Source organism: Neoarius graeffei, chromosome 25 (assembly GCF_027579695.1).
Source record: "Neoarius graeffei isolate fNeoGra1 chromosome 25, fNeoGra1.pri, whole genome shotgun sequence".
Classification (NCBI taxonomy): Eukaryota; Metazoa; Chordata; class Actinopteri; order Siluriformes; family Ariidae; genus Neoarius; species Neoarius graeffei.
The window spans coordinates 30,609,929-30,631,625 of NC_083593.1; the positions used below are offsets into that span (position 1 = coordinate 30,609,929).

Here is a 21,697-nt window from a genome sequence, read left to right on the forward strand (position 1 = left end):
TTTAGAGTCACCAGTTAACCTAACCTGCATGTCTTTGGACTGTGGGGGAAACCGGAGCACCCGGAGGAAACCCACGCGGACACAGGGAGAACATGCAAACTCCGCACAGAAAGGCCCTCGCCGGCCACGGGGCTCAAACCCGGACCTTCTTGCTGTGAGGCGACAGCACTAACCACTACACCACCGTGCCGCCCCATTTATAGTAATATAATACTTTTATTCATTTTCATCTATTCTAAAAACACCATCAATATGAGAGTTCGTCAGTAATGATTTAGACAACAAAAAAATAAGCTAAAGTGAATTACACCCATCAATTTAAAAAAAAAAAACATTTTCATTGGAATTATCATTGAATGCACATGCACTGTGAGAATGCGTGACATCACACAGCATCATCATACGTTTAATGTTAACGTTAATGGACTTCAGCTCGAGAAATTGGCACCACTGTTTTCTATCAGTCCATCATACTTTATATTTTATGAGGATTTATGTCGTACGAAGTTCTAACTATCTGCTAAACATGATGCCTTAGCAAAGTAGACAGAGGTAAGTCATGGTTCTTTTGTTTATTTTGTCTTTAGTTGAGAAACTTTCTCAGGCAAAATATACTAGTGCATCAGATGACATAAGTAACGTGAGCTAACACTGACAGACATAAGATGTTCGTTGAAAAATTCACGCCTCCATTTGCTGAAGTTCGGATCTTTTTGTCTGTAGTTCTGTCATATTTTATCTTCATTTACTAAGTTGTAGCTGTTTTCTGTGTTTTTAGCTTTTAGGTAAATATCAGAAAATTGAGTTAGCTAATTTAATCGATGCCTGCTAACCTATCTTTGCGCATGAAACATTAGCAAACCTCCCTCATGATAGTGAGAACTGGCAGCCTGGACTTTTCCATTGGCTCGCGCGCTTGACTCCCAATCCAATGTTGCTTTGGTCGGCCAAAGTTATGAGGTTGCTGTGGGGTACTAAGACTAGACTAAATAACAAAATTAAACGATTCAGACATCCCTAGTCTCCCGGACGCTCTGGGAGTCTCCCCAGGAGCATGTAGACAGAGACAGGAAAGGCAGGAGAAACTTGATCTAAGTCCTATTTGGAAAGTTGTAAATTAAATTGTAATGACTGGCTATTGCTGATATGTGGTTTGATGTTGTGACATGTAAGTTTAGCAAACAATTGATTTGATTGATGTAGATTTATGGTGTGAGATGTAAAGAACTATTGTTAATATGTGAATTGATGGTGTGAGATGTAAACAAGTAATGCAAATAATAGTGTAGCTTGATGAGATGTAAATAACTATTGCTAATATGTGAATTGGCGGTGTATATTGTGAATAAGTTTTACAAATTACAGTGTAGATTGATGGTGAAACGTAGGCTTAAGTTACCAATATGTGCATTGATGTGCGATATAAATAAGTAGGCCATAAGTTGATAAAATATGTATTAAACCGATGGTGCGATAAATAAAAATGTTTTGAGAGATATTGACCACTGTGAGTGAAGGGCTCCCCCTCCTTACAAAGGCCAATTTAACCACTGGGCATGGGTAACTAAAGGTTGACATGTATGCACCTAATTCACCTTTCTTGTAATTTGTTAACAGACATTTTCCTTTTCAGGTGCTGTTACACGACTGAATAATAGCAGAACTCCATACTGAAGAAAATATGGTAAGCCATCGAGTTGATTTTTCATGAACACACAGGGATCCCAGCCATGTACGTCCGTCCGTCCCCGCCCCTTGCGATTCTGATTGGCTGTTTGATTTTGGCGGGAACTAGAAGCGCGAGCGCGCCTACATAACTTATTTTTGTCTACAGATAATTTCATATTTATCGGGTTTTTCCACCGAGAACAACTCAAACAGCGCAACAAAATAATAATAATTTTTACAAACTTTAATACAAACTTTAAAAAGATGTCAGAACAAGTTAACCAAGGAGAGAAAGATGAAGTCAAAACTGGGAAGAGAAAGAGAGTTTTGACAGAGGAAGAAAAGGAAAGAAGACGTGAAAGAGCGAGAGAAAGGCGAAGAAATCTTTCACAAGAAAAGCGACAAGCTGAAAGAGGAAGAAAGCGTGTCTCATCTCATCTCATCTCATCATCTCTAGCCGCTTTATCCTGTTCAACAGGGTCGCAGGCAAGCTGGAGCCTATCCCAGCTGACTACAGGCGAAAGGCAGGGTACACCCTGGACAAGTCGCCAGGTCATCACAGGGCTGACACATAGACACAGACAACCATTCACACTCACATTCACACCTACGGTCAATTTAGAGCCACCAGTTAACCTAACCTGCATGTCTTTGGACTGTGGGGGAAACCGGAGCACCCGGAGGAAACCCACGCGGACACGGGGAGAACATGCAAACTCCACACAGAAAGGCCCTCGCCGGCCACGGGGCTCGAACCCGGACCTTCTTGCTGTGAGGCGACAGCGCTAACCACTACACCACCGTGCTGCCCGGAAGAAAGCGTGTAAAAAATTAATTTATAGAAATGATGAGTTGTAGGAATTTAATTCTAAATAGTGACGTTGATTTTGAAATCACTGCAAAATCCTTCGGGATCTGACAAGTTGACCTGAATCCAGTCAGTGTTTTCATGAATCGTGTATCTTTTGTTTTCAAAACATTTTGCTATAAATCCCACCCCTGTCAAAATGGTTCAACCCACCATCCACCCACAAAACCCCTCTATCTGACTCAAGTGGTACAGTCCCTCGGTTTCCCCACGTAAACCAGGAAGTAGTGAAGTTAAAATGCCGGTGAGTAAAGTGAATACGGAAATGTAATCACAAAGTTTTACCCAATAAATGAGAGTGTTTTTCACAGCCCGTGTGTACATTTGCATTTCTTGATCTCATCTCATCTCATTTTCATCCACTTATCCGGGGCCGGGTCGCGGAGGCAGCAGTCTGAGCATGGAAGCCCAAACTTCCCTCTCCCCAGACACCTCAGCCAGCTCCTCGGGAAGAACATCGAGGCATTCCCAGGCCAGCCGAGAGACATAGTCTCTCCAGCGTGTCCTGGGTCTTCCCCGGGGCCTCCTCCCGGGGGGACATGCCTGGAACACCTCTCCAGGGAGGCGTCCAGGAGGCATCCGAAAGAGATGCCTGAGCCATCTCAGCTGATTCCTCTCGATGTGGAGGAGCAGCGGCTCTACTCCAAGCTCCTCCTGAGTGACTGTGCTTCTCACCCTCTCTCTAAGGGAGTGCCCAGCCACCCTGCGAAGGAAACTCATTTCGGCCGCTTGTATCCGCGATCTTGTTCTTTCGGTCATTACCCAAAGCTCATGACTTATTTCAAAGCGCATTTTTGATATTAGACAAAGTTAACACAGATGACAATGATCATGAAATGAGCATTTTGAACGAGACATGACAAACATTTGGTATCCAAAAATGCCGCTAGGCCTTTCCCCGCACTCCACACAGCAAAGTTAAATGCATGAAAATGAAGTTATGGCAAACAGTGATTAATGACGAGAATGGCTTATGAAACCAGTTATACTGATCAATTCAAACGGTATGAACAAGGAAAGAAAATAGCAATACACTAGCGACAGGTCAGCTGATGGTAAAGTAGTGGCAAAAGGCTGCCTGCGCACTGCGCGAGCTACGTTAGCTTAGCTTTAATATCGCCTGCACGGTTTGGCTCCTGTTGCAACTTGGCCCACAAGGGTAAAAATTTCAACCAAAGACCTTGAAAACTTTATATATTTTCCTTACTTTTCGGCAAAATTTGCGATTTTGTGTTCGAAATAAGAAAGCATGTCACCTATGATTTTGGTGTAGCGTAGAGGAAAGAATTGGGTGGGGGAGGGGTGGTTTCTGTCCCGCTCAATTCACAGAAATAACGTCAGAGAGCAAATTATCTCGCAAGCACGGTGATTTTCGAAGATGGACACAGTGCCAAAGATGAAAATGACAACTCCCGATGTGTCGTGTTCTGTGTCAAACGGCTGACTAGCTGTATTGGAGCTATTAGAGAGCAGCATCTGCAAGTCGTACGTATTCGTCATTCTAGATTACATGCTTTGCAGGCTGCTTTAGAACATCCCCACACCAAAACTAGCTATATCCAGGGCTCTCAAGTTTTGAAGTCAGTTCAGAGTGAGATTTGTCGGGAAGGGCAGGGGTGGTGCTGGTGAGGGGTGTCGGCGGCGGCGCACAGGGGGATGAAAGGGGGGTAGGTTATGATTGGTGTTGTAAGTGTTAGTGGCAGATTTAGAGGCCTTCAATACGGGGGTAGGGGGCTCCCACTTGAAACACAATGGTTCCAGGCTTGCCATTTTAACAGCCATGATTGAGAAGAGAGTTCCGTCAAGGGCAACATGTAAACAGAAGCCCGTAACAATGTACTACTATGGTGGGGTTTACATTAGACCGTATCAGCGGATCATCAGATTAACGTTTTTAAAACGATTAGTGTGCACACAGCAACACCAATACACGATTCGCGTGCACACAGCAACACCAATACACGGATACGCTCGGCTCCGCAGGCATCCTGCGCTCCAAATCACTCCGCCCTGAACAGCGAGTGCCCTCTGGAGGGTGCGCACTCCGGCCCTGCGCAGCTCACAGAGCGCGCGAGTGAAGTGCACAAGCTGTGATTCGGGACTGAGCTGCTGTGTGTGTGATCCCAGCGCATATCACTTACCACTTGCAAGTGGAAGGATGGCAAGCCTAAAGACAATCATAACTACACAATGGGCAGTATTTGCATCAGTATTTGCAGTATTTTCATACTTTTATACTCTTTAATGAAAGGTGATACAAGGCGGAAGTCCGCGCCGTTTTTCAGCAGTCGCGTCACATGACCAACGCCAGCGAATCAAGACGGTGGATGTCACAGTGACGTTGTCCAATGATGACGCCAGCTAGAGCTCAGCACAGCGTATCCGCGTATTCTCAATGTTTACACAGCACCGGACCAGACACGATCTAGATTGAATACGTGGACCCTGGCGGATTCCCGTTTCCCGGCGTTTCCAGGCGTTTTAATGTAAACGGACAGTGCATCCGCGAAGAAAACGAGACAGATACGGTCTAATGTAAACTTGGCCTATATCTGTGTATTTTGTAGTTTGGCAAGTACCCAGTAAAGGAAGAGATTAAAAAAAAATCACACTGAGTTTTCATTCAAGTATGCAACACTAGGACTAAAAACAGGTGTCAAAAATAGCTGTTGAAATTAGCAAGGATTCAAGATTGAAGTGGCTAGACAAGCTCACAGACTCTGGGCAAACTGATAGTTAACATTATTAGCTGGAGACAATATTCCCCAACATCAGCTTTCATAATTTTTGTGATGCAAGTACTAATTTCGTTCAGGAAATACAAAATCATATGATGAGATGATTTACTGTACTGTAGGCTACTCATTAAATATGGCGCACCCGCGTCCTCCAATGTGTGTCCGTCTGCACTTCACCGCATCGTCTTCTTCGGAAAGTTCACGTAAATTTTACCCGGATACAACAGTGCTATTTTTTGATTGGCTGTTGGGTAGCTACATTTCTCAATTTATTGATCGGTGTGTGGCAAGCTATTTCTGAACTCTGCGGGAAACCACTTGATGCCTGCTCTTCGTCCACAGTTAAAAAATAGCGGTGCACCTTGGTGGGCGTTGTCTTAGTAATTTCTGTGCGTGAGAGATACAAGGTGTGGCGTGTGAGCGTGTGAACTGCTTGAAATGCGTGTGTCTCACACTCAATGCATGAGACTGGAGAGCCCTGTCAGTATTTACTCACCACGGAAATCAGTTTAACCTTTAACTGAACCACACTCCTATCTGTAATTAAATTTTAAATCTTCATATTAGTGGAGCTCCTTTGGCCCACGTGAGTGGAGCCCCACAGGCATAGAATGTGGATACATAAAGAAACCCATCGAGTTGTTTTCTGATGGTTTCGGTCCTGTGTGTGTGTGTGTGTGTGTGTGTGTGTGTGTGTGTGTGTGTGTGTGTGTGTGTGTGTGTGTGTGCCTGCCACCATAGGAAACCCAACAGCTACTGTAAGTAGTGAGTAACCCATCGAGTTGTTTTCTGATGGTTTCGGTCCTGTGTGTGTGTGCGTGCCTCCCACCCCAGGAAACCCAACAGCTGAGTAGTGAGTAAACCATCAAGTTGTTTTCTGATGGTTTCGGTCCTGTGTGGGTGTGCCTGCCACCATGGGAAACCCAACAGCTGAGTTGTGAGTAACCCATCGAGTTGTTTTCTGATGGTTTCGGTCCTGTGTGCGCGCGCGCGTGTGTTTGTGTGCGCGCGCGCGCGCGCCTGCCATCATAGGAAACCCAACAGCTGAGTAGTGAGTAGCCCATCAAGTTGTTTTCTGATGGTTTCGGTCCTGTGTGGGCGTGCCTGCCACCACAGGAAACCCAACAACTAGTGAAGTAGAATATTAGTCAGGACAGTATAGTAGTGAGTAACTTGTCACTGTTGTTGCCCGACATTTTGTGCAACATAAGGAAACAGTATAGTAACTATAATGGTAGAAAAATAAAACAAAAGAGGCTGGCTATGATATAAGAAAATTCTACAACCCAGAAACAGATGGGAGCTCCACTTTTAGGCAGTGCCTAAACCTATATATTATTTTTTAGACATCAATTACTCAAAATAACTTGAACTGAGCTGTAGCATGAATTGAGAACCTGAGTTACTGAAACTTTGGCAAATCTGGAGATTTTTAGTTCAGTGTGGCCTACAAAGACATCCATACAAAACTGTACTAAAGAAAGAAAAGTTGATAAATGAGGCCCCATCATCCCCAACATCAGTGAACCTTCAGCCTTTCACATCCTAGACTCTAAATCAATGCACCACCCCATGAAAGCCGAACTGAAATATCAAAAATGGAGCTGCTATAAATTTGGTGGCTACAACCCAGAGAGATGCATCAAAAACTCCATTGTGTGATTCTTTAGTAGCATTACAGGAGTATAAAAAATGGGTTTTAATATAGTGGTAGAACATTCATTTGTAATCTACAGGTTTGTCTTTTGATTACTTTGTAAAAACCTCTTTAATCTTCTGCAGAGCAGAACATCTGGCTTGGCCCAACAGTAATCCCACATCCACAGCAAAGTGTGCTAAGCTGTTGCAAAACTCTATGTAATCAGTTGCATGCACAAAGGATAGCATGCCCAAGAGCCAGCATGTTCATGAATCCTCTGACTGATTCTGACCCACACCCACCAACATAAAGATCTTTGTGAAATGACCCCACCAGTACCTAGTACAAAACAAGACCATGTGTTACCTCATGCGTTCTGCAGTAATAGTAAGAAAGACCATCATACAGAGAGACAAGGCTGAGAAAGCACTAGACAGAAAGGAAAAACAAAGGCAGATCGAATGATAGAGGTCTCAAAGCCCAGCAAAGTCACATAGGCATATAAGAAACAAAAAGCCCCTCTATGCTGTGATGGTCATTGCTCTCCACTCGCACACAATGAACCACATAGAGTTTTGAGTGAGCACAAAGCCGGAATGGTGTCAATACATAGACAACAATCAGCATCTTCTGCTTGTCATATATGTATCATATTTGAACAAAATAAATGTGGCAAAGTAAATGAGCATTTTATGTGTATAATGCATGAGCTGTCAAAACAGGCATGACTCTAAAGTTTAATCTCATGCTGCAATGCAAAGCACCTAAATAAAACATAATAAAAATGAAACATCTGTTCTCATAAGCATAATCCATTACAACTAAAGAGATATTAGTCCTGTATAAAGTGAGTGATTTAAAGCGACAGGAAGGACATGAAGACGGAATTGTATTCGACATGGCTGGTGTGGCACCTGCTGGCGTTTAAATGACTGATATTTCTTTTCCAGTCGGGCGTACTGAATGATGACTGTGAAACGGGTCGTTTGTCTTGAAAAAACATTCCCCCCCATCCACAGCATGTGTTCTCATTTCAGAATTACCTTTCTTCCCTGCAGCTACACAATCACACCATTTCTGCTATACCACATCGCCATGTCACTGCTGCTGAGCTTCCTCGTTCTCCAAACAGATTACAGCATGTCAGGAACCACGAGTTTCTGCCAAAGGAGCTGGCACTGAGTGCCCACCCACACAAGCAGTGTGCGTTCTCATTGCCAAGTCACCATTATGAAAATCACACTTTGCCGTAGGTGCGTGAATTTAGATGGATAAACATTACTGCTGATCTCTTTTTTGAAGGAGATGAGCTGTTGCACTTAGACACAGCAAGACACTGACGAACAAGAATGTTGCTGGGTGACACAGAAGCTTGTACCGTAGTACACACGGCAAGCTCAAGGAGCCAACTAGAAAGACTAAATGTGATGTTATCCCAATAGTATGTTTATTTGTATACAAGATTGCTGCCCTGTGTATCCTGCAGTCTTGAAATTATTGGATATCCTCAGACTGGACACAATTACATACAACCCCGATTCCAAAAAAGCTGGGACAAAGTGCAAATTGTAAATAAAAACAGAATGCAATAATTTACAAATCTCAAAAACTGATATTGTATTCACAATAGAACATAGACAACATATCAAATGTCGAAAGTGAGACATTTTCAAATTTCATGCCAAATATTGGCTCATTTGAAATTTCATGACAGCAACACATCTCAAAAAAGTTGGAACAGGGGCAATAAGAGGCTGGAAAAGTTAAAGGTACAAAAAAGGAACAGCTGGAGGACCAAATTGCAACTCAGTAGGTCAATTGGCAATAGGTCATTAACATGACTGGGTATAAAAAGAGCATCTTGGAGTGGCAGCGGCTCTCAGAAGTAAAGATGGGAAGAGGATCACCAATCCCCCTAATTCTGCGCCGACAAATAGTGGAGCAATATCAGAAAGGAGTTCGACAGTGTAAAATTGCAAAGAGTTTGAACATATCATCATCTACGGTGCATAATATCATCAAAAGATTCAGAGAATCTGAAAGAATCTCTGTGCGTAAGGTTCAAGGCCGGAAAACCATACTGGGTGCCCATGATCTTTGGGCCCTTAGACGGCACTGCATCACAGACAGGCATGCTTCTGTATTGGAAATCACAAAATGGGCTCAGGAATATTTCCAGAGAACATTATCTGTGAACACAATTCACTGTGCCATCCGCCGTTGCCAGCTAAACTCTATAGTTCAAAGAAGAAGCCGTATCTAAACATGATCCAGAAGCGCAGACATCTTCTCTGGGCCAAGGCTCATTTAAAATGGACTGTGGCAAAGTGGAAACTGTTCTGTGGTCAGACGAATCAAAATGTGAAGTTCTTTATGGAAATCAGGGACGTCGTGTCATTCGGACTAAAGAGGAGAAGGACGACCCAAGTTGTTATCAGCGCTCAGTTCAGAAGCCTGCATCTCTGATGGTATGGGGTTGCATTAGTGTGTGTGGCATGGGCAGCTTACACATCTGGAAAGACACCATCAATGCTGAAAGGTATATCCAGGTTCTAGAGCAACATATGCTCCCATCCAGATGACGTCTCTTTCAGGGAAGACTTTGCATTTTCCAACATGACAATGCCAAACCACATACTGCATCAATTACAGCATCATGGCTGCATAGAAGAAGGGTCCGGGTACTGAACTGGCCAGGCTGCAGTCCAGATCTTTCACCCACAGAAAACATTTGGCGCATCATAAAATGGAAGATACGACAAAAAAGACCTAAGACAGTTGAGCAACTAGAATCCTACATTAGACAAGAATGGGTTAACATTCCTATCCCTAAACTTGAGCAACTTGTCTCCTCAGTCCCCAGACGTTTACAGACTGTTGTAAAGAGAAAAGGGGATGTCTCACAGTGGTAAACATGGCCTTGTCCCAACTTTTTTTGAGATGTGTTGTTGTCATGAAATTTAAAATCACCTAATTTTTTCTCTTTAAATGATACATTTTCTCAGTTTAAACATTTGATATGTCATCTATGTTCTATTCTGGATAAAATATGGAATTTTGAAACTTCCACATCATTGCATTCCGTTTTTATTTACAATTTGTACTTTGTCCCAACTTTTTTGGAATCGGGGTTGTACAGTACCAGTCAAAACTATGGACACAGCTTCTAATTCTGTATTTCTCATCTCATCTCATTATCTCTAGCCGCTTTATCCTTCTACAGGGTCGCAGGCAAGCTGGAGCCTATCCCAGCTGACTACGGGCGAAAGGCGGGGTACACCCTGGACAAGTCGCCAGGTCATCACAGGGCTGACACATAGACACAGACAACCATTCACACTCACATTCACACCTACGGTCAATTTAGAGTCACCAGTTAACCTAACCTGCATGTCTTTGGACTGTGGGGGAAACCGGAGCACCAGGAGGAAACCCACGCGGACACGGGGAGATGCAAACTCCACACAGAAAGGCCCTTACGGGGCTCAAACCCAGGCCTTCTTGCTGTGAGGCGACAGCGCTAACCACTACACCACCGTGCCGCCCTAATTCTGTATTTTTTCTTTATTTTTATTAATTTTAAGATACTACATGTCTTAAAGTAATGATGGATGTCATTTCTCTTAGTCAAACGGTTCTTGATATAATATGGATTACTACAGTTGTGGAATAGGGCTATTTACTGTGTTTTTATCATTTACTAATTATTGTTTGATCTCAAACACATTAATAAGGCAAGAAATTGCACTAATTACCTTTTGATGAGGCACCTGTTAATTGAAAAGCATTCCAGGTGACTACATCATGCAGCTGGTTAAGATAATGCCAATAGTGTGCAAAGTGTCCTCTCTCTCTCTCTCTCTCTCTCTCTCTCTCGCTCTCTCTCTCTCTCTCTCTCTATATATATATATATATATATATATATTTCATTTATTCACTGTTTTTTGAATAATTATGCTTCAAGTCTAAGACATTTGCACAATTTAAAGCAATAGGCTTTGAGTCATTCCCCCAGCACCAGTCATGCCCATTTGTCCTCTAAACTAGTTCTTAAACTTTTAAAAAAAAAATTTAATTTTTTTTCTTTTTAACTAAAGCACATGATGAAAAAAGGGCTGATGAAAAATTTCATTACTTTTTCAAAATCGAATGAATATTTTTGTTAAGATTTTTAAAAACTTTTCTAGATCTGGAAATGAAAGATTTTTCCATGACTTCTGGGTTTTTTTTTTTTGCAGAACTATGGAACCCCTGTAATTTACCATTTATATAACGTTTCTAAAACTTAAAGCCCCACATTGGTTTTCGTCTAATCTTGGGCATCACAATTAGATCAGCATTGGTGAATCTGGCCATGCGAGCTACAGCTGCAGGAGTTCAGAAAGATAGGCTGAGAAAGGATATGTACTTCTTCAAATATACTATCCATCCATCCAATATCTGTAGCCGCTTATTCTGTGCAGGGTCACAGGCAAGCTGGAGCCTATCCCAGCTGACTATGGGCGAGAGGCGGGGTACACTCTAGACAGGTCGCCAGGTCACCGCAGGGCTGACACACAGAGACAAACAACAATTCACGCTCACACCTACGGTCAATTAGCCTAACCTACATGTCTTTAGACTGTGGGGGAAACCAGAGCACCAGGAGAAAACCCACGCAGACACAGGGAGAATGTGCAAACTCCACACAGAAAGGCCCCGTCGGCCGCTGGGCTCGAACCCAGGACCTTCTTGCTGTGAGGCGACAGTGCTAACCACTACACCACCGTGCCACCCAAATGTACTATATGAGAATTTATGTTAATGTATTATATTAAATTTATACTTGATTTAGTGTGAAATATACAACCATTATAACTACTGGAGCAAGTAATCAACGTGTTATGAAAAGTATGAAACCTGGGTTTTGATATGTCTTAAATGAAGTCAGCCTTGAAGTCAGGCATGGTCACAGGGTTGACTAGTTCTAGTCTTGATATTCATGTTAGCTTGCCAAAAAAAACTTGTCTATATTAAGCTTCCTGGAACCCTTCAGCAGACTTGGCTGTTTGCCTGTAAAATAGCACTTAGATACCACAGTAGAGTATACAGCAGATCCTAATTATCATTAAAGCAAACCAGAAAACAAAAGCTCAGATTTTCACATGATGAATTAAAGATCTTGCCACTGAGCTCTCAAGTAAGCCTGCAGTATTTGTGTACTCACACTTACAAATTTGTGCAGTCAATTCAGAGCTTGTCGACCATTTACTTACACTGATCAAATTTCAGTGTGAAATAATGTAGTTACTACAAACTGTCAGACAGTGCTTAAGGTCGGAATCAGAATAACCAAGGCTACATCCACACGACAACGAGATTTTTTTTTTTAAATATCGCGTCCACATGGGCAACGGATCAGTAAAATATCAGGTTCATATGGCAACGCAACGCTTGCTGAAAACGATGCAATACACATGCCACACCTCTACGTGCGCTGTAAGACGGTCCCATCGGAGACACCAGAACAATAGAAGAAATAGACGCATGCGCATAAACCCCTTCTTCTGTAGCATCAGCCACAAAGTTTTGATTATTAATCAGTAGCGTAAAATGAAAGACGCGTAAAGAGGAATGAATGGGGGTAGATGGAAGCCGGTACGCCAACATTCTGATATCCTCCAGAATTCTTTAATGGTCCGGAATAAATTGAATGCTACACGTTGATGGATTACTTTGTTCTTCTACGCCCTTTTTGAGGAATGTATTGTCGGACTTAAACCAACATCTGAAGAGGTGAAATCGCTCCTTTTTTTTTCCTATTTTTGCTGGCGGGATTGTTTTTGCTTTTGGAAAGCGCACGGGCGGTGCGCGGTTTGGTTATACTCAGTACTTCCGCAGTGTTTGGACTAAAGACTCTGCCCTAAGGGCTATTCTCTCATTCTCTCGCTCTCTCTCTCTGCACCATTACACAATAAATATTCACAGTGAAAATATTTTGTAAGCACGTTTCATGAACCAAGTTATAGGATTTGTTGACAACTCGCATCGAGTTCGTTACACTTCTACCCGGTGTGAAGCACTGACAGTCATGTGGTTGTGATGTCATCGTAAACAAATCCGTTCTACTCATCCAGACGACTTCGCAACGGGGCCGTTGCCAGATTTTTTCACTCTGGAACCCGTTCTCAAAAGATTTCGTTTTGGGGCACCCAAAACGCCGGTGCCGTGTGGACGCCAGGCCGAAACGATAAACAATTTTATCAGATTCACCTGAATCCGTTGCCATGTGGACAGGGCCTAAGACACTCCTCTGTTTTTGGCACATTAACTCTGAAGTCTGAATACTGATGTGAATCATTTCCATATTAACTCACTATAGGCACTTAAATCAACTCAGAATATGGCCCAAAGTAAAATATCAGCCTACTTTTGGAAATCTTGACATAATAACCTATAATAAGAAGAAAATAAATAAATAAATTTAAAAAAAGAGAGAAAGGAAACGGGTGACATCCATTAGGAAAGCAGTTCAACATACACTGGCATTAAATAATAATAATAATAATAATAATAATAATAATAATAATGTTTTTAAACACTTGGAGTTTCTTATGTTTTATTATAGTTTAGTCAAGGACCAAACAAACAGAAAGATACAGAATAGCTATATATAAAAAAGAAAAGGAAAACTAAATCTCTGTGGAACTTATTAACTGCTCATGCTCACATTCTAGTGCGACTCTAATGAGTGCTTTATTAAAGGCAGGCTTACTTGAAGACTAAACATATTAAACCTGTAGATAAGAGACTCAAAAACGGTGCCTAATTGAGAGAAAAAGGTTTTGACCTTCTTCCAGCTAGATTATTTCAAAATTGTTCCATTAAAATAGTAATTTCTAACACTTATGTCTACTCTGTGCTTAGATTTTCATACAAGAATATTTCAAATGACATCGTTTAAACAGAAAAGTTAAAACACATGTTCAAAAACTTTTGACTGGTGGTCTATGTCTTCAACTAACCTTTGACCTCTCCCTTCATCAATTACTTGTTTTTGTGCAAATTCAATAAAACCTTTTCTTTGCCACTTGTAATGCACATACTTTCTTTGATGAGTATATTTTTGCACACTTGAACAAGGACTTGTTCAAATGTCTAGTTAAGCACTGGATCACTGGTGTGTGTTTGAGTGCAATCAGAACTGAATGTCAAGGCTTTAGGTCCCATTTTCACTGCGATATGAGTCACTCTCTTTAATCCTACAGCCATCGCTCCATGACCATGATTCATTAAGCAGTTCTGGCTCAAGTAATTGTTTTGTACCTTTTTCCTTGCACTCCCACTTAAAAGGCACATTATGTCTATGTTAGGTTCTGCCCTTGTGCTGTGCTGTCACTCTGATTTGGGATGCCTTGCAATGATTGTAATGTGCTTTTCACCGAATGCTAGCTGGAGTTACATATGGAAGGACGTATTGTAATAAAAGATGTCTGCTCTCTCACCACTCTCTCTACCTCTGTCTCTCTTTCTCTCGTCCTGCAGTTTATCATATTGTTTTGTTGTTCAACATGAAGAGCACATCTGTTACTCATTGAACATCTGTACTCATTTGCATATTAATGAATAATTATGTTAATTCAATTGCCACTGGCTTTTTGATTTGCATGAATTAAAATGAACGTTCAGGGAGTGCTGCAGCTATTCAAATGAGATTTCTTTGCACTTGGATTAATGATTAATATATCTGCACCTAATAAAGTGGTTTGGAAGCAATGAACAATCTGAGACCATTCACCACTGCTTAGTTATGTAGATTATAAATACAGGACTGGTTAGTGTGAGAAAAAGTGATATGTTTACTAGATCACTTTTTATAAAAAAAAGTCTGTATAATAACAAAAAAAAATTCAATTGCTAAAAAATGAAGGATAGTAGTTGCTTTTGTTCACCACACAGACCACAGACTCATCTGTAACTGTAATAATTTGGGAGGGGGTAAGAAAAAAAATTAAAATGTATTTTTTTTTATATTTGAGCAGTATAAGACTAACAGTTCAGAGCAGCTTTCACTGACATTTGTTTTATGTAATCTATGATTAACATACTTCTGAACCACTGCCATCTTATCATTTGACCTTCTCGAGAAATATGGTATCATATTCTAGAATATTCTTCTCAAACATTCTATCATTTAATCCACCTGCTTAAAAATCACCACTTGATTGTTTTATAATGAGCATTATTCTATCCACATTCACTGGATGTGAGCAATTGCACGCTCTGATTGGATACTCTACTACTAGCCTATCAGCTCATACGTATACCGTGAGTAGAGAAAACAAAATAGCAGAGTGTGTTGCTGAATCAACTGAGGATGAAATAAAAACTCTACTCGAAAACAAAACCCCCCAAAATACAAAAAAGCAACAAAATATGGAATAAAAGTATTTGATGGTAAGAAGGTATCTTTTTTATGTCAGTCCTGTGTGCTGTAGTACGTGCACCAAAAAGTGTGCCTTGGGCTGAATCCTTAGGGAGGAATCCCATGAACATTTTTGGGGCGGGGCAATCATGCCAGAGGCCGACCCAACTGAGGAGGCCGGTGTTCCAGAGCTCCCTCCTGTGGTTGACGCAGTCGAGGAGACTGTTGCTCTAGCGTGCCTCTTAAAGGCAACCACTCCAGTGGCCAACTCAGATGAGGAGGTCATCGCTTCAGAGCTCTCCCTAGTGGCTGAAGTAGAGACAGCAGAGGAGACTGTCTCTTTTGATCTGGTTTCTCAGCCAGAGCCAGCACCTGTTCCCATGCCAGCACCTGTTCCTGTTCCCATGCCAGCACCTGTTTCCATGCCAGCGTCTGCTCCAGAGTCAGCGCCAGTGCCCGCTCCCAAGCCAGAGGTGGAGCCAGAGTCAGCACCAGCGCCTGCTCCCGAGCCAGAGCCAGAGCCAGCGCCAGCGCCGGAGCCTGAGCCCTCTACAGAGCCTGAGCCCAGTCCAGAGCCCTCTACAGAGCCTGAGCCCAGTCTAGAACCCAAGTCGTGTCCAGAGCCTAAGCCCGAGCCCCCACCGGGGCCCCGTATGATGGATTTTCGCTCCCGGAGGGAGCTCTTTGGGAGGGGGCTCTGTCAGTCCTGCTCACTGTGGTGCGTGCACCAAAAGGTGTGCCTCGGGCTGCGCACGCGCAGAGTGAGCTCCAAGCGCGCACGTCCTGAACAAGGCGCACCTGTTCTCAATTAATGAACTAAGTGTTGGGCTATTTAAGGACTGCGCTGATGCAAGGACGATGCGAAGTATTACGCCACGTTCAGTGTGCATTACTGAGCCTTGTTTCCTGTGTTTGTGGTTTTCCTGGTTTCTCGATTCCTGTTCCCGATTCTAGTTCTCGTCCTCATTTTGCCTATGACATACTGTTTGCACCTCGATCGACCCTTTGCTTGTTTTCTCGTTCATGACCTTGCCTGCTGATTTAGACTGTTTGCTTTTGTGTGTGTTTCATGCACTCTATATATAGATCGCACTGCATTATAATAAACACTTCTGCACATACATCTGCCTCCCTCATGCAGCTGACAGAATACTTCGCCCAAAATGGATGTAGCAGAAGTGTTTCAATACGCGATCCCACGCCGCTTCCGGGTTTCCCTGCCCGTATTTTCGTCTGAAGACTGAGTGGAGTCCCCCGGCAGTCCACTACAGGATATATCACCCTATGGGATTCAAGTTGCAGCGTGATCTCTGCTACAAGAGCCTCCAAGAGCCCAAGCTACCCGAATCCATCTGGGTAAACTTTGTACTGACATTCATTGCTGGACGAGCATGCAGATGGGTGGACTATCTGATGCAGGTTGAACACCCGTGCCTTCGTAACTCTCAGACTTTCTTTGTCATGCTAAAGTTTATTTTTGAATCCTTAGTAAGGGAGGAACCCCATGAAAATTTTTGGGGCAGGGCAATCATGCCAGAGGCCGACCCAGCTGAGGAGGCCAGTGCTCCAGAGCTCCCTCCTGTGGTTGATGCAGTCTAGGAGGCTGTTGCTCTAGAGCGCCTCCTAAAAGCAACCACTCCAGTGGCCGACTCAGATGAGGAGGCCATCGCTCCAGAGCTCTCCCTAGTGGCTGAAATAGAGACAGCAGAGGAGGCTGTCTCTTTTGAGCTGGTTTCTCAGCCACAGCCAGCACCTGTTCCCGTGCCAGCACCTGTTCCCGTGCGAGCCTCTGCTCCAGAGGCGGAGCCAGAGTCAGCGGCAGCGTCTGCTCCAGAGGCTGAGCCAGAGTCAGTGCCAGCACCTGCTCCCAAGCCAGAGGTGGAGCCAGAGTGTTAACCAAAATTTTGTGAAATTTTGTTGTTTTGTGAAGTAATTTTGTGCCTTTCTGTGGACATTTTTGTCAATGATCAGAGGTTTCCCGGTGTGTGCCTGGTGTGCGTGCTTTCCATATATGGAAGTTAAATCAAGAAAATCAAATTTACTGTCAAAAATGTAGCATTCTTATTGGTGAGAATTCGAAACAAGACTTGAATGGAAATAAAATACTACGAGTTTTGAGAGGTTTGTCAGTGAAGCTCGGCAGGTTTAGAATGGGTATGTCATGTATCTAGATAAATATCTTTGCGAGCTTTTCATCATACAAGCATGATAAACATACTGACAAACTTTATACTTTACACTTTCCTATATGCCCACTGCCAAATAATACTATACTTTTTAAATAACCTACAGTGGTGCTTGAAAGTTTGTGAACCCTTTAGAATTTTCTATATTTCTGCATAAATATGATCTCAAACATCATCAGATTTTCACACAAGTCCTAAAAGTTGATAAAGAGAACCCAGTTAAACAAATGAGACAAAAATATTCTCATCTCATTATCTCTAGCCGCTTTATCCTGTTCTACAGGGTCGCAGGCAAGCTGGAGCCTATCCCAGCTGACTACGGGCGAAAGGCGGGGTACACTTTGGACAAGTCGCCAGGTCATCACAGGGCTGACACATAGACACAGACAACCATTCACACTCACATTCACACCTACGGTCAATTTAGAGTCACCAGTTAACCTAACCTGCATGTCTTTGGACTGTGGGGGAAACCGGAGCACCCGGAGGAAACCCACGCGGACACGGGGAGAACATGCAAACTCCGCACAGAAAGGCCCTCGCCGGCCATGGGGCTCGAACCCGGACCTTCTTGCTGTGAGGCGACAGTGCTAACCACTACACCACCGTGCCGCCTGACAAAAATATTATACTTGGTCATTTATTTATTGAGGAAAACGATCCAATATTACATATCTGTGAGTAGCAAACGGATGTGAACCTTTGCTTTCAGTATCTGGTGTGACCCCCTTGTGCAGCAATAACTGCAACTAAACGTTTCCAGTAACTGTTGATCAGTCCTGCACACCAGCTTGGAGGAATTTTAGCCCATTCAACCATACAGAACAGCTTCAACTCTGGGATGTTGGTGGGTTTCCTCACATGAACTGCTCGCTTCAGGTCCTTCCACAACATTTCGATTGGATTAAGGTCAGGACTTTTACTTGGCCATTCCAAAACATTAACTTTATTCTACTTTAACTATACTTTGGTAGAACGACTTGTGTGCTTAGGGTCGTTGTCTTGTTGCATGACCCACCTTCTCTTGTGATTCAGTTCATGGACAGATGTCCTGACATTTTCCTTTAGAATTCGCTGGTATAATTCAGAATTCATTGTTTCATCAATGATGGGAAGCCGTCCTGGCCCAGATGCAGCAAAACAGGCCCAAACCATGATACTACCACCACCATGTTTCACAGATGGGATAAGGTTCTTATGCTGGAATGCAGTGTTTTCCTTTCTCCAAACATAATGCTTCTCATTTAAACCAAAAAGTTCTATTTTGGTCTCATCCATCCACAAAACATTTTTCCAGTAGCCTTCTGGCTTGTCCACGTGATCTTTAGCAAACTGCAGATGAGCAGCAATGTTCTTTTTGGAGAGCAGTGGCTTCCTCCTTGCAACCCTGCCATGCACACCATTGTTGTTCAGTGTTCTCCTGATGGTGGACTCATGAACATTAACATTAGCCAATGTGAGATAGGCCTTCAGTTGCTTAGAAGTTACCCCAGGGTCCTTTGTGACCTCGCTGTCTATTACACACCTTGCTCTTGGAGTGATCTTTGTTGGTTGACCACTCCTGGGGAGGGTAACAATGGTCTTGAATTTCCTCCATTTGTACACAATCTGTCTGACTGTAAATTGGTGGAGTCCAAACTCTTTAGAGATTGTTTTGTAACCTTTGTTACAAAAAATTGTTTTGTTACAAAAAATTGTTTTGTAACACCAGATACTGAAAGCAAAGGTTCACAAACTTTTGCCACTCACAGATATGTAATATTGGATCATTTACCTCAATAAATAAATGACCAAGTATAATATTTTTGTCTCATTTGTTTAACTGGGTTCTCTTTATCTACTTTTAGGACTTGTGCGAAAATCTGATGTTTTAGGTCATATTTATACAGAAATATAGAAAATTCTAAAGGGTTCACAAACTTTCAAGCACCACTGTAAATTAGATGAAACATAAAACTTGGCACCTTACTCAGTCACACCAGAATCAGAGCACTGACCGCACACTTACGCATTCATAGAAGAGTATTCACATGGTAAGGGCATGATAATCACTTTCACTCGTTCGATTTTGATTAGTTTCTCTTTCATGGTGGGAATGCCCACTGTAAACAGGATAAAATCCGTCAGACATAGTTCAGGCTATTTGGAGGTAAAAAAAAATTTTTCATTAATTTTTTTTTTAATGTGATCACTAAGTACCTATGTACTGCAATATACATGTTATACATAGGTTTTTGTGACATCTATATTTGTTACGTTATAATCTAGATGAAATATTGGGTTGTGAAAAACACTGATCAAAAAGGAACTTAACTAAATTTCAAAGTAACAGTGAGGATTCTGTCTGTGAAAGATGGACTATGTTGCCTTCAATTAATATTCAAATACAGCAAGATTTTTTTCCATGCAGAAGGTACAGGGTTTGACTAAGACTTGCAAATTTTCAAGTCCCTGAACTCCATGGTTTTTCAAAAATGGAATCCTTTATGAATTTGTAGAGTATTTTCCCAATGGGGACTGCTTTAAGTCCAACCATACATTACTAAGAAATGTTTTTATCTATGTTTTAATAGAAGAAACCATTGGGAAAGCAAAGTTCTGCCAAGAGACCAAGGCAGACTGATGATGAAAACCCTCAGGCTCCTGCAAAGAAAAATTTTCTATTAAATGCCTAATAAAATATAACTCACACTTAAAATTAATGCTTTCTTTCATTTCTTTTTGAGGCTCAATTGCAGCTCCAGAAGTCACCAGATTGCACAAAAAAAAAAAAAGATTAAATTTTCAAAATTTTCCTGGGGGGGACCCCCTGCGGAGGGGGGATACCCCCCTCCCCCGCCACCCCCCTCCCCGGTCACGACCAAGGCCGCAACCCAGTTACACTCCCTACTTTCAGAAAAACACTCCCAACCTTACCAATCCTGGCTAAGCCTGTGCTTATAGCTGACTTAGTGCTATGCGCCTCATCGGCTATCAGCTCATGTATAACTCGATTTCTAGAATAACTGTATTATTCTAATACTACATTAATAATAACACAAAGACTATGCTGATGAAGCTCACTGATATACAGTATATACTGTTACAAAAAGGTGGTCAATTAGATATTACGTACATTAGATATTACAGTACAATGGCTTTACATTTTGTTTAGTTGAATACTATTGTGAGCAAACTGCTATAATTTTCAGCATCATAAAATCTGTATGTGATATCCATTGCACAAGTGGCTGACCAAGAAGTGATACTATTAACTTCACTTGTAGCCAAATGAAAATAGTTGCATTGCTTGCACCAGTTCTTATTTTTGTGCACTGACTTATACTAGCTACTGTCAGAGCAAAAAATAAATCAAGAAAGAAAGAAAGAAAGAAAGAAAGAAAGAAAGAAAGAAAGAAAGAAAGAAAGAAATCACACAGTCATGAGAAGGTGAATAACTTCTAAATGATACATGAAGCTCATTCCACTGATGTGGAAAAAAATCTATTCCTTTCTGTATCTAACAAATGTCTCCTAACACCCTTAGCCAACTGAACCTTCTTACTCTGACTCTGTCCTGGTGTTCTAATGTATCATAGCCCAGCCTTGATGGATGAGCTAGTCTCTACACATTGATATGGGGCTATCTGCAGTATATCAGAAGCTTGGGCAATGCTAAGGCAAGCTGTCAAGACAGATAACGGCATCATACCTGGAACACCTTTTGAGTTGAAAGAGCTGGTAGTGTGAGTATTATAATGCAGAAGAAATGTTGTGAACAGCATGAGCTGCACTGTGAATGATAACATGATGAATTTATACAGGGATTTAAAACAGCCCATACAGAGAGCTGAGTATAAGCTAGTAAAGGGTGAACGCACCCATCATTTCAGAGATAAGACAACAAAAGAAGAAGTGAATTAGTGGATTTGAGATGCGAGTGAATCCTCAGTGGCCAGGATTTGGCAGGCTTGTCTGGGGTTGTATCCAGGACACAGGGGTACCACTGGAGCAACCACCTGTGTTTGACACATCACATGGACAGTCCTGTTATATCACAATAGCCTTAAATAGTCATGTGATAACTTCACATACTACTATTTCCTTCAGAGCAAACACAAGAGGTTCGGCATCAGCTAGCACTACAACTAGCTCGTTTATCCATGTTGTTCAATTACACAATGACAAGTGAATGCTTTAATGTACTTTTCCAGT

The 21,697-nt window shown here is 42.2% G+C and overlaps 1 protein-coding gene across 3 annotated transcripts in view; it reads right to left on the minus strand.

The window, feature by feature from the left end:
• The window catches only part of ntm (neurotrimin), a 1,167,214-nt gene that overhangs the window by 864,784 nt on the left and 280,733 nt on the right, over positions 1 to 21,697 (minus strand). The window lies entirely within an intron of this gene.